The sequence below is a fragment of the Cupressus sempervirens genome, chromosome 7 (assembly GCF_028749045.1).
Source record: "Cupressus sempervirens isolate cs-2001-9-10 chromosome 7, ASM2874904v1, whole genome shotgun sequence".
Classification (NCBI taxonomy): domain Eukaryota; kingdom Viridiplantae; phylum Streptophyta; class Pinopsida; order Cupressales; family Cupressaceae; genus Cupressus; species Cupressus sempervirens.
Window position 1 is genome coordinate 557,068,840 of NC_143124.1, and position 15,299 is coordinate 557,084,138.

Genomic DNA, 15,299 nt, shown 5'->3' on the forward strand with positions numbered 1-15,299 from the left:
CCCAAAATAATGTTTTTGTTGGAAGGAACAACGTTTTCAAATGGTAAATAGGCATGGGGCAGCACCGGCGCCATGTTTGCAGAGCCAAAGAATTAGTTTGGCATTAAATTTTAACTTATAGTCTGCCAAGAGGAGTTATGTACAAGATGACTTGGAAGGTGGCGGCATAAGTTACATTCTTGATTTGTAAATTCAAGGGCAGGAAATAAAAAGCCAATGGACTCTAAAATAATAATGCATTGACATAAGATGGGAATAATAATTTACTCCTTATGTTTTACTGTAATGGTACTATTATATTTACATATATATATATGTATGTGTAACATACAAATATACATATATACACGCAATATTCCAAATATACGTATTTTTGTGTATACGTTGTACTTTAAGTATACTTATACATACATGTATGTCGTATTTGAATACACACATACATCCATTTACATGTATGCACATGTACAAATGTATTTATGTACCATGGGTACCATTATACTTGAACATGTTTGTCATTACAAGAAGGATTGAGATTGACCCATTTCTTAAAGTTGTTCTTAATTCGTTCAAGTGAAAATTTATACATCTTATTAAACTTGTTCTGGTTAGCTCATGGTGGACGCTTGGTATACCCTTGGTTGCCTAGCTCATATTGTCGTGGCCATGGTGGTTAGGACTCATACACGTTGGCTCAGTGGTATGTTGGTGCCCGTGTTCCCAATTCACTCTTTGGCAATGCTTCTCCCCTTCATCGTACTCTTGCAAGCAGAGATTCATCATGATAATAACATATATTGTTCAAATGAAAATCTAGTTATTATAGTTGATAACCAATTTGACGAATCATTTCCAAATCTTATAGTAGCATAACAACTAACCATCACCTTCCATTTCTCATGAACATAACAAATATTAGATGTTCCCATTTGTAATAATAAAAAATGAGTAACTGATTAAACCAAACATTACGGGTTAGTGTGAAACATCAATGTCTAGATAATTTCTCAAGATTACAAAATAGGGGATGTAATCCAAGGCCATCTTGCTTCGAAGGTAATCTCGGTTGAAGACTATCTGTGTCCGAAGGCTATCTTAGTCTGATGGCAATTTCGGTTGAAAGGGGATCTCTATTTGAAGGCAAAGGCTATCTCGGTCCGAAAGCAATTGTAATGTCCCCTATCTAAGAGGTCGGATTCAATAAATAAATATGCAATAATAAAATATAATATTATATACAATTAAATAAGTGAATAATAATAAAGTTACCAATTAGATATACGATATAAATTAGAAAAATATAATTTTCAAATTATGGATCAACATTAAATTGATAATTTCTATAATGAATCAATCAAATATATTATACATGATTATACTAATGTATATGCCATTAGAAACTTGCAATAAATATTGAATATAATTTTTTATTAAATAAATTTCATTTGACATATTGTATATTTACAAAGTATATTTTAATTGTTTATCGTACTGGTAAAGAAATCAACGCATACAGACAATGGAATAGAATAGCAGAATTATATTCTCATAGGGTAGACATACATTATGCTCCATAAGATTCATGATAGTAGAAGCTGATTTCAATGATCCCAGACAGTATATAAATACTATCCACCGAATCTTCTCGAAGGAGTCTGTCAGCCACAAACATTATATCTGCTACAAACTATTTATCCATCGGCTATAGAATACAAAAACACCGACGACAATCACTCCGTTGGCTACATAAACATCGACGACAATCCAGTCGGTTGACACCATCCCCCCAAAAAAGAAAAGTCGTCTCCTGACGACTAACAAAATATCTGAGACAAATTAATAAACAAAGTACATTAACGGACTAATTACAACAAGATAAATCTACTTCTGACACATCACTGTCACCTTCGTTCCGTGCCTGTAGCCTTTGCTAACACAACACTGCCTCCTCAATGAAGCTAACCTTGATAGCCACCTATGCTGCTTTCTTTGTTTTCAATTCCTCGGTACCCTGAGCCAAGTGTCACTGCACTGCCTCCAACTGGATGATTATCTCCTCCCGAGCTCTTTACGCATCCACCAAGACAGCCTCCTGGCCAACACCTACTCCCAGTGCCTTTGGTACACAGAAAGTCCATGCTTGCAACAACTTCAACTCTTCTCAACTGGTTAGACTCCCACGACTGATATCCGCAACGACTGGGGGTCCAAGGGGCAACACCCTCGGCGGGGTTGAGGGGCAGCGCCCCCGCGGGGTCCTAAGGCAGTGCCCCAGGTCTGCCAAGACCAAATTAGCACTCCGGAACCCACACAAAACTGCATGGAACACACTGTTTCTACCATTCTCTGCTGATTCTACACTCTTTCTGGCAACCACTGATGCTTCCCCTTCCCTTTGGCATTATCTGCTACTCATTGAGAACAACTTGAATCTGTTGTCGTTTTTTTTTTGGTAAGAAAACCCCTCACACCCATCTTCTACACAAACTCAAATAATCTCTCCTTCGCAAATGAGAAACAGAACTCCAACAATCTTTTGCTGAAGATGGCATGGAATAATAACAACGGCGGTATATTGGTTTTCACCTGCGGCAATTAAATTGAAATCCGCAACCTCCAGTTAACGCCGCGGGAACAGGTCCACCAAATGCAACAAAGAGGAATCGAAACTTGCGGAAGATGTAGAATTCGTGGCTTGACAACCCCGCGGAACACCTTCGGCGGACAGGTGCCCGCGGAGCACCTCCCGCGGACAGATGCTTGCGGAGCACCTCTCGCGGACAGGTGCCCGCGGAGCACCTCCCGCGGATAGGTGCCCGTGGCCAGATGCTCACGGAGCACCTCCCGCGGACCGTCGGTCTTACACTCCGTGCACGAAGAGTTCACTCCATGCTCTTGTTCTGTCGGCACTCCGAGCTGTGCGAGTCGATGCTCTTCTGTCTGGATTCTCTTCCCTCGACGAACACAAATTCAAAAACTCCTCCCGTGCTTCTTCCACCAATTCCACCCACTGCCGAGTCTCGTCCAACAATTCTTCGGCGCTCCAATTTTTGTTGGCAATTTTTTGAAATCTCCGTCGGATTTCGGCTTGCTGTGTCAGAATTAAATTCTTTTGCGTAGTACGGATTCCATCTTTTCCCTTGACCTTATTCCGATCCTTGTTAAGCTGATTTGGCATTAATCTTCATTCCTCCCACCTTCCAGGTTCATAAGGCAACAACGCCAAATGTTTACTGTAGTGGTAAAGAAATCAACGCATACAGACAATGGAACAGAATAGCATAATTATATTCGCATATGCCAGACATACATTATGCTCCATAAGATTCATGATAGCAGAAACTGATTTACAATGATCCCAGACGGGATATAAATAGTATCCGCCAAACTTTCCCGAAGGAGTCTGTCGGCCACAAACATTATATCCGCTACAAACTATTTACCCGTCGGCTACAGAAACACCGACAACAATCTAGTCGACTGACATTAATAAAATAATAATAACCTCATACTTGTCATAAAATAGATTATTAATCAAACTATTGTTAGTGGGCTGATTGATTTAATATATCTTAGACCCATTTTTGTTTTGTTTCCATTGTTTGTGTTGCCGTCGGCTATCTTTGTACACCCTTGGAAAGTTTTCTCCGGTGGGTATTTAAGCATGGCTTGTAGGTGGTCATTAGGTATGCAATTTAATTATATTTCTTTGTATTGCGAATTCCAGTTGGAATTCTATATTGTTCGCCATTTCGGAAGTGAAAGACCTTCCCTACTTGGCTTTCCGGTTTCAGTGGGATTCAACCCTCACCTTATTTCGTCGCCTCTATTGCTTTTCTTGGACCTGGCAAATTGGAGCTCCATCATATTGTGAATTGGAGAACTCTCTATATTTAATTTGATCAATTATCTGTTGTGTGATTGGGCAATTCAAACTCCTGATATTTTGCAATTTTAAGTCTCTTTGTATCACCCTCCTTACCCCTTCTCCATTGCCTTCAACCCCGTCCATCACTCGTACGGCCTAGGCATTTCCCCTTCCAAGCATACCATACAGCTTGAAGTCCCCCCTACCCATGACCTTATTAAATATAACGTACAACCAACTCACCCAAACACTGTATGACCTAGTTAGGCTCCCACTATATGACCCTCCTATTAGTCTTCCATTGTGCAACACACTGTATCACCGTATGGCCACACAACACCACAACATCATCCTCCCTTACACCAGTTCATCCCTACTATATGACCCTGTTTTATATCGTACGACCCCTTCTAATTGCATCTTGCAGTCACCGTACAATAGCTCTTTGTCTTCAGATACTAGCGTATAGACATCTTTTATGGACGTCTCTGGCAAAACATTGAATAGTCTCCTTGTAGGGTTTTTAGGAAGGACAACGAACCATTACAGTGTTATCAAAGCTTTGATCCTACCAGCCTGGACAATGAATGAGAGTTTATAGCTGGAAGAGAAGAACCCATTTTGTTGATAGAATGGCTGTCGAATCGGGACCAATAGCTGCCAAACTTGTGGCACCACTAAGAGAACTTGCGAGGAATCAGGCACAGATCAATGATACCCAACGACTCATGGAAGAGACTCTCATGAAGTTGGTAGATAATAAAATATCCGGAGAACAAAATGGTCACGACGCGGACTTGGTGTCGGGTAAAGAAAACCCTCATCCAATACGTTGTCGACCTTCTATACTGTCTTTTCCCCCACGGACGGAGGCACCACCTGGAGGGAAGCAACCCATCTTTGAAGAAATCCGAGAACAACTAAGAGAAGACTGGAAGAATGTGAATTTGGAGGAGGATATATTCTACAAAGATTATGCAGATCTGAGAATGAGATATTCGGGAGGTGGAAACAGAGAATATTTTAATGATGATCTCAGGACGAAGTTGAGTAAAATAAATCTGTCACCATTTGACAGATCTGGATCCATATCTGCGCAAGCATGGGTAATGAAAGTGGATACTTACTTCGAGCTTGATCCCATGCTAGAAGAAGCAATTAAATTTGCAACCTTACACTTGGAGGGAGTTGCGCTCGAATGGTGACATCATGACACCATCACACTGGGGCATGATCAAATAAATACCTATGTGGAATTCATTGATAGGTTGATAGATCGATTTGATGGTAAAGATCGGGAACTCAATTTCAAAGATTTTGCATAGCTGAGGCAAACTGGATCAGTTGACCAGTACATTGCAAAATTTCAAAACTCTCTGTTTTAGTCACAGGTATTTCTAAAAGAATACAGATAGTGCTCTTCATGGACGGATTGACAGAACCATTGAAAGGTTGGGTAAAAGGGTTCAATCCTACCACCCTATCGAAGGCCATTAAGAAGGCAAGGAGTATGGCATCATCAACGACATCATCCTCATGAAGTTACTCACATTCCAAATCGCTGTTTTTTCTTAGGGACAAAAATAACAAACCTCCACCGAGAAAGCTGTACGTGGACGAAGCTAACAAACAGGAGCTCTGAAGGAAGAAACTATGTTTCAACTGTAAAGGACCTTGGGAACTTGGGCACAGATGCCTCGGGAAAGGAAAAATCCATTACATTAAGGTCGTGTCTGATGATTAGGACGAACAAGAAGAAATATCCTCCGAAGACAACCAACATCACAACCACACCAACATGGTTAGTTTGAATTGTATGGAAAGAATTGCAGCATTAGTACGATGTGGAGGAACTATTGCCCTAGCTGCTAGCCTGAGGTGCACAGTATTTTGTGTATGGGGAACCCTTCAAGGACAAAGGGTTATGGTGATGCTTAATAGTGGAGCTACTCTTAACTTCATAAACTCATCTCTGGTGAAATGAAGAGTTCTACCCACGGAGATGCCTGCAGGAGTTCAGGTCAAGATGGCCAAAGGGACTCTTCTGTCCTGCATACACCTTGTTACTCAGCTAAGTATCACAATGGCGAATCACACGGTGACTGAGGATTTCTTCATAGTGGACCTTGATGTTATGGAGGTCATTTTGGGCATATAGTGGATGGAGACACTTGATGAATACACATAGAGCTTCAAATGGATGGACTTCACTTTTGTTGTCGATGGAAAGAAGGTTCTCCGTGGAATGGCAAATGAGGATCCGAAAGGAAGTTTCTGCATATCGGATGGAGGCAATTTTTCAGTGTGATAACATTGCTTAGGTTGCACATTGTTTTTTCTTGACAGAACCTATAAAAGGGCAACAAACACCTCTCTAGGATGATGATCTCCAAAATATTTTGAGTGAATATGATAAAGATTTTATAGACATTCCTCCTGGCATATTGTCTCATCGAGGTTTTGAACACACTATTAAGTTGGAAGCAAGAGCCAAGTTGGTCATAACCACACCCTACCGCCATCTCAAGAAATTCAAAGATGAGATCAAGAAGATGATTCAGGAACTGCTAGAGAAAGGATGGATCCATCTCAATTTTGGCCCCTTCGCGTTATAAGTGGTATTGGTCAAAAAGGACAGGACGATGCACATGTGTGTGGACTCCATGTGTTGAACAAAAAAATAAATAAAGAATAGATATCCCATTTCAAGGATAGATGAGTTGCTGGATAAATTACATGGCGCAGTTTATTTTTCAAAAATAGATCTCCGTTCTGTATATCATTAGATCCGCAAGAGGGAGGAAGACATGGAAAAGATGACCTTTCGTTGTCACTATGGACATCATGAGTTCCTGTTCATGCCGTTCGGATTAACAAATGCACCTACTACATTCCAATCATGTATGAATCGCATCTTCAACAAACAGTTGTGTAAGTACTTACTGGTATTTTTTGATGATATTCTTATTTATAGCAGGACATGGGAAGAGCACCTAAAGCATCTGGATGAAGTCCTAAGGATCATGAAGGATCAGTCTTTGTTTGCCAAGCAATCCAAGCGTCAATATAGTATGACAAAAATATTGTACTTGGGGCATGTTGTTAGTAAATATGGAGTTCAAGTTCATCAGGAGAAAATTCAGGCTATCCTTGATTGGCCTCCCCCAAAATCACTCACAGAATTGCGAGGGTTTTTCGGACTGTGCAATTATTACTAGAGGTTTGCTAAAGGATTCTAAAAATCTTAGCCCACCTTTAACGGATCTGACAAGGAAGGGTTCTTTCCAGTGGAATGAAAAGGCGCAACTCACTTTTGATAAGTTGAAAGAGACAAGGAGCACTTGTCCCGTACTTGCATTACCCGATTTCACTCGACCGTTAATTTTGGAGTGCGACGCATCTGGAGAAGGCATTGACACGGTATTAATGCAAGATACACCCCATAGGCTATGAGAGTAGGAAGCTTATGCAAACAAAATGCTTATATTCCATCTACGACAAAGAGATGTTGGCCATCACACATGCACTAACTAAGTTCCGACAGTATCTAGTGGGTGCCAAGTTTGTCATTCGTACGGATCACAATAGTTTGAGATATTTTCTGGAGCAACTGGATTTGAATGAGAGGCAACAAAAATGGGTAAGCAAGGTTTAGACTTTTGATTTTGACATTGAAAATGTGAAAGGAAAGAACAATGTAGTTGCAGATGCTTTGTCTAGGAAACTAGCCATCTGCTTACTAAACCAATTTTCAACTGACTGGAAAGCATATTTGTTGGTAAAATATTCTAAAAACACATTTTCTTGTGAGCTAATGGATGGTAACACCTAGGATGATCAGTACAAACTGGTGGATGACATCATTTACTATAAGAATTGGATATTTTTAGTGCCAGAATCCAAATTGAAGTAGAAAATCTTGAAAGAGGTACACAACTCAACCTTGGCAGGACACCTAGGCTTCCTCAAAACTTATAAATGTTTTGGGGAGAAGTTTTCATGGAAAGGACTTAAAGGAGACGTATTGCAGTATGTAAGGGAGTGTGCAGTCTGCCAGTAGAACAAAACCGAACATACTCTATCTGTCGGGTTACTGCAACCTCTGCCAATTCCATAAGTGGGAAAGTATCTCGATGGATTTCATAACCAGACTCCCCAAGGTGAATGAAAAGGATTGTATTTTCGTGGTGGTTGATAGACAGACAAAAGTACGCATATTTCTTTGCCATCCCCTCAGATTTTCAGGCTGCACAAGTTGCCGATTTGTTCTTTCGTCTGCTCCGGTTACCTTAAACATTGTCAGTGATTGGGATGGGTGATTCATTAGTATCTTCTGGAGAAAACTATTTTAGTTGGTAGGGATAAAATTGTCACCAAGTACTAGTTACCACCCTTAGATAGATAGACAAACGGATATTGTGAACAAGTGGCTCGAAGGTTACCTTCGGAACTACATTTCAGCACAACAGACGTGGGTCAAATGGATACACCTAGGGGAATATTGTTACAATACCACGTACCACATGTCCATCGATATGGCACCATTCAAAGCTCTATTATAGGTACGAACCCCTTTCCTTCATCGACACAGTTCTGGGAGACAGTTGCGCACCAAGGGTGAGGGACTAGCTTCAGGAGGAATAGGACATACTAAGATACCTGAAGGAAAACCTATAGCGGGCACAAAACCAACAAAAGATGTACGCTAATAGACACCGAATAGAAAGGAGTTACGAGGTAGGAGACTTGGTCTACCTTAGGCTCTAGCCATATTGACAATCCTCATTGAGAAAAAAGGGAAAAGAAAAACTGAAGCCACGATTTTATGGCCTTTATCATGTAGTGTGCCACATCGGTGAAGTCACCTATGAGCTAGAACTTCCGGAGGGGAGCCGTATTCATAGCGTTTTTTATGTTTCCTACCTGAAGAAAGTGGCAGTACAGAACGTCATGGTAGCTATAGACCTTCTGCCACTCAATGAAGAAGGAAAGCTCAGATTGGAACCAATAGAGATTATTGAAGTACGTGAGAAGACTTTGCAGAACCGAACGGTGGAGGAGTATTTGGTTCGCTGGAAACACTTGCCGCTAGACGATGCAACCTAGGAAGGCGAGCACATTCTACAACATCCAGCATTGTGTTTGCTTGAGGACAAGCAAATTTTGGGATGGGAGGACTGTAATATCCCTGTCATAAAATAGATTATTAATCAAACTATTGTTAATGTGCCGATTAATTTAATACATCTCAGACCCATTTTTGTTTTGTTTCCGTTGTTTGTGTTGTTGTCGTCTATCTTTGTACACCCTCGGAAAGTTTTTCCTGACGGGTATTTAAGCACTGCTTGTAGGTAATCATTAGGTATGCGATTTAATTATATTTCTTTGTACTGCGAATTCCAATTGGAATTCTGTGTTGGTCATCATTTCGGAAATGAAAGTCCTTCCCTACTTGGCTTCCTGATTTTGGTGGGATTCAACCCTCACCCTATTCCGTTGCCTGTAATGCATTGCTCAGACCTGGCAAATCGGAGCACCATCATATTGCGAATTGGAGAACTCTCTGTGTTTAATTTGATCAATTATTTGTTGTGTCATTGGGTAATTTAAACTCTTGTTATCTACAATTTTAACTCTCTTTGTATCACCCTCCTTACCCCTTCTCCATTGCCTTCAACCCTGTCCATAACCCGTACAGTCCAAGCATTTCCCCTTCCAAGCATACCATACGGCTTGAAGTTCCCCCCTATGCACGGCCTCACTAAATATAACATACGACCAATTCACCTAGACACCATACGACCTAGTTAGGCTCCCACTATATGGCCCACTTGAAGTTAGGCTCCCACCGTACGACCCTCTTGTTAGTCTCCCAGCATACGACCCACTGTATCAGCATACGGCCACACAACACCACAACATCATCCTCCCTCACCGTACCCCAGTTCATCCATACCATACAACCCCTTCTAACTGCATTTTGCAGTCACCGTACAATAGCTCGTTGTCATCAGATACTAGCGCACAGACATTTTGACGAACGTCTCTGACAAAACATTGAATAGTCTCCTTGTAGGGTTTTCAGGAAGGACAACAGAACATTACAATACTTAACCATATAAGATATGATAATGACATAGTAAGCAATTAAATGGAAGGTAGCATACATTCATTTGAAGCAGGTATAACTAAAACAAATACATGGATAAAGAGGGGAAAAGAGAATATCTAAGGAGGAAATAAGATATTATTCAAACTCAAGATTTAGAGCCCAATCATTAGAATGAGGACACACAAGTGAAACAAGAAAAGAGATAAATATAATTAGGAAATAAAGCAATCAGAAGGAATACATGGTGGACAGCAACTGAAAGGATATATAAGACATCACTTATGGTAAAAGATAATAGCGAGAGGTAGCAACAGATCTATATGACCAATGTCGTCGGTAAATATTGAGCAGCCAACGGGTTGATGTCATCGGTAATTGTAATGTAGCCAACAGGCCCTTCGGGAAGGTTATTGTTATGTAGCTAATGGGTCCCTTCGGGAAGGTTCATGTTATGTAGCCGATGGGTCCCTTCGAGAAGGTTCTTGTTATGTAGCCGACGAACTGCTTCGGGAAGGTTCCTTGGAATGGTATATGTACAACTTTGAATCATGATTGTAATCATCATAAGCATAATGTAATGTCTTTGGCATATGCGAATAATAAAAGGAGTACTGCTGTTCTTGTTTATTGTCTGTATGCATTAATCTATTTACCTATATGGTAAATATTTGGCATCGGTGCAGTTATTAGTTGTGGGAAGTGTGACCAGTTGATGAGGCCTGGAGTTGCTACAGACATAGAGTGTCTGTGTATCAGAGGTGGAAAGATCAACGGAGCAAGCCTTTCGAGAGGGGTGATACACTTTGAGGCACTTGGAGTAGGTGTGGGACGTGAAACTGTCTTGGTGGATACATAGAGAGCTTGGGAGGAGCTGATCATCCAGTTGAAGGTAGTACAACGACACTTGGCTCAGGGTACACAAGAGTTGGAAGCAGAGAAAGCAGCACAGGTGGCTATCAAGGTCAGCTTGATTAAGGAGACAGTATTGTGTTAGCAGAGGCTATAGATGCAATGTGGTTTGGAGAGTAGTTTGGTGCAGGCACGGGATGAATGTGAAAGTGGTGTGACAGAAACACATCTATCTTGTTGTAGTTAGTCAGTTAATGTATTCCGTTTTGTTAATCTGTCTCGGATATTTTGTAATTGTCGTATGGAGATGACTTTTTCTTTTGGGGGGATGATGTCGTCGGTAAATATTGAGTAGTCGACGGGTTGATGTCGTCGGTAATTGTTATGTAATCTGTTGGTTCCAAAAACTGCAGATTGGAAATCCAAGAGCCTACCACTTCCCTGATAGGACACCTCAATCAGTTCTAGCCAATGAACGGGAATACTTTTTGATTCCCCTGCACTTCGGGCTCCGTGACACCCAGGCGGGTAGACCTTCACCTTGAACACTAACGACTCAATTCAAGGGTTTTCTATAGCAAATTTAAACTTTGCGAGTTCCTTGGTTGGCAAGGTCGTTGAACTAGATTAGAATGAAACTGGATGCTGAGTATTTGGATAAAATTTTAATAATAATGAATTTGATTTTTTGTAAGAAGGATATTTTAAATTTTTTGACTTTGACAACAAAAGACCAGTGCTTTGTTACTCTGGGTGATAGAGTCAACTTCGGTGAACTTTCACATACAACTTCGTAATGTTCAATGCACTTATACTACCAACAATTTTAGTTATCCAGATGCGAAAGACTAATTATAATGCAATCTTAAATTAGTCTAGATTGAATTTTAACTCCATTGAGAAGGAGACAAATTGGATAGAGGTACAGAAACAATTTAATATTTCACAACACCTATGATGATCAAATCTAAAATGCTAATTGACCATGTCCACTTATCTGATATCAAAATCATATACAAAATTCTAAAATATAATTACGAAGGACAATTCGCTTGTAGTTTAAATCTCCATGCCATTAATGATAAACAAAGAACATTTTTATTTTATTATTAAAATAAAATAATTTTATAATAATAAAATAATGAAATTTCATTACAAAGTCATATGAAACTTATTCCTTCGTACAATTAATATAAAATGCTCTCCTTATAAATGACTTGTATGTTCGAATGTTTGTTCTTTTCTCCAACTTCTCACATATTTATATCTTTCTTCATTTGAAGTCACGACTTTTCACAATGAAGAGTCATATCTAAATAATGGACCTTTTGCAAATCGCATTATTATTTTCTTTTAAAGTAATCGCACCCCTTTTTAAAATAAAACTAATGACTCCCGATAACCAATCTCTTTTTAATCTGCAGTCATACAATTTTTAATCTTTTATTATCCTAAGTCTTAATGTATCTCTCGGGATCTTTTAATCTTTGAAGGCATCTCGATTTTTCTGTGTTTCTTCATTGGATTGCACTGTTCAACTCCCGACGCAATTTGTATGCTTGTTCACTATTGAGATGTTATGGCACCATGCAAAGTCTTCTAACATTGGATTTTAATATTTTCAAATGCCAAATTGACTATTCTTGGTTTTCATTCAGGTTGGAGTCTGTGGACAGCAACATGTCATTCATTTTATAGAACGTGGAGACCCCAAATCATTAGTGGATTCAATGTTTTGCTCTTATCGGGCCTTCTTAATTCAGCGGATTTGATTTTTTATTGGGCACATAATGCCATTTTTATATTTTGATGCTCTTTTTATTGCAGGACTAACATCTCCAAACATTCGAGTTGCATATATATGCTGTGTATTTTTTATATATTCGATGGTGACATTGTGGTGGCTTCTGAAAACCTTTGGTCCATTGTGGCTCCCTATATTCTTCGTCTCTTGTTTCTTCCATAAACAAACTTAGCATATATAATAATCATCACTGCGTAGGAAAACTCTCCATGCAAGTTGCCATTCCTTAGATTGTAATTGTTGTCCTGTTATATATTCCATTTGAAGTCAAACATAATGTTATTGCGTATATTTCCATGTTAACATACACGTTATTTGTATGCTGCAAACAGTCAGTTCGTTGTTCACAATGAATGCATGATATCTCAAACACTCCCACACGATGGCAACTGAGTTAAACTTCCAATAAAACTTTGTTCTTTGTTTGTGGTAAAAGAGCATGTTTCACATGTCATAGCCATTGTATCTGAAATTCCTTTTGTATCGACTGGTTTCTGCTAGTTCATTATCTTCAAGTTATTTTCGCTGGTACACAAATGGTGATTCAAACATATTCTGAATTGCTCTCCATTCCGTTAAAGTCCGGGTTTTATACGTCTGCGTTTTGTCAATTATCGCACAATGGTTCTAATCTCACCTGCATCACTATCTTCTTCTGCATTCTTTCTTATAATTACTTTGCAATCAAACTCGTATCTGAAACAAGACTCTGGTTCTTTGCAAGACTGTTGCATTTAGAGCTATTATCTGAAACTTGCTTCTTTTCAAGATTCTCCATTGAATTTCAATCCATATTCTACAGAATTTGAGGACTGAGACACCACCGCAGATTGCCTCAATGATTGAATATCAGTAAGGTGTTTGCGCTATTTTCATACATAATTTGCCTTAATAACCAATGCTCCTCTTTGCATTTCTCTGTGTCTTTTGACTTGAACAATTCAAGACAGGCCACTAGCATTGTTTCTGGACACACAAAAAAAAAATCCTAACAAGAGACAACGAAACAATTTCTGATATTTTCTGCTCCAGTTTATCATTTCCCTGAATTAAATTATGTTTTATGTCAGAAAAGCATTCATTAGACCCCTGTAGCTTTTCAATTTCAAGACTTTCAAATTTGTAGATCTCCTTGCCATCAAGCCAGCGAATTAAATATGATAGTATACTTTGGAAAACCGCTGAATAGATGCCACTAACTAGTGATGTGTTTGAAGCTGGAGATTTAGCAGCACATGAAATATCTATCAGCCCACAAAAGCAGGCCTTTGCTGTCTCAAAAGCTATACCATCAGCATCTTCTCCACGACGTGCTAAAGAACTCCAGTCACCAATTATGCATTGTTACTTTGCAAGCTGCTTCAAGAGCAGATGGGCAATATAAAGCATATCTAGGAAATAAACTCAGTAGCAAGCCGTTGAACACTTGCACAACCTCCTTGTATTTTCTTAATCTGAATAAGTGTGAGAAGTTACTGGTATTACCCTTTGGATATATGGGGTATATCCTGTTATATTTGTTTGTTGTAGATTTTTGTGAAGCTTTATTAATAACATCTTTTGATTGCAGTCCTCATGTGTTCACCATGATAACATCGCATACTATTAGATAGATATCTTCAGTTTTGTATATTATTGAATTGTATATATCATAATCAATAAACAATCTTCTCCACCATCATTTCTTAAATGGAGACTCTAAAAATTAGAGTTCCATCATAGCCGACGGGCCCTTCGGGAAGGTTATTGTTATGTAGCCGACAATCCCTTTGGGAAAATTTTTGTTATGTAGCTGACGGACCCCTTCGGAAAGGTTCTTGTTATGTAGCTGACGGACCCCTTCGGGAAGGTTCTTCGGAATGGTATATGTACAACTTTGGATCATGATTGTAATCATCATAAGCATAATGTAATGTCTTTGGCATATTCGAATAATAAAAGGAGTACCGCTGTTCTTGTTTATTGTCTGTATGCATTAATCTATTTACCCATACGGTAAACAGCCAGTGATTAAACAATGCGATAACAGTTTCAGCTTGGACAATTAATGATGATATTCAAACCATTCATAAACCAGGCATGATAGGCAGTGCAGAATATAGAGCATTGGATCGATATGGGTGACTCAACGTGGGCATATGCAGAGCGGAAAACATATTCATAGAATTATATAAAACAGGAACATGGAGGGTAATCGATATATCTGGAGAGAGGATAAACACAACCAGCGAAAGTTAGAAGAGCCCAATCAGTGCCTTCTATTCCAAGTGATAAGAGACAATTGTAACAGTGAACAATATATAGTCACCAGTGCCAAGGAGAACAAATGATCGAAAGGAGGAGAAAAGCACACAGGTCTGCAAACATGTCAACACTGATATAAATATCAGATAAAGGAGTCGTCCACAGTAAGCAAGAATCCAATCAGCAGTAACAGGAAGAACTCGCAGGCCTGTCATAATGTAGAAGTGGATGAATACTCAGCCTTCAAAAGCTTAGGAATATATGTATAACACTCAATCAGATAACCCTTCATGGGAAAAGCATTAACAGTGATAAACAGAATAAACTATGACATTTACAGGGAGAAACTACAGCATATGAAGGCAGGTATCAGTACGTGAATATCAGAGCGACCTACAGTCATTGATAATAATCATAGCCATTGA

General features: G+C 39.3%; 1 protein-coding gene across 1 annotated transcript in view; it reads left to right on the forward strand.

Moving 5' to 3' along the window:
• Window positions 1-15,299, forward strand: part of LOC149547989 (histone acetyltransferase HAC1-like) — a 274,925-nt gene that overhangs the window by 108,950 nt on the left and 150,676 nt on the right. The window lies entirely within an intron of this gene.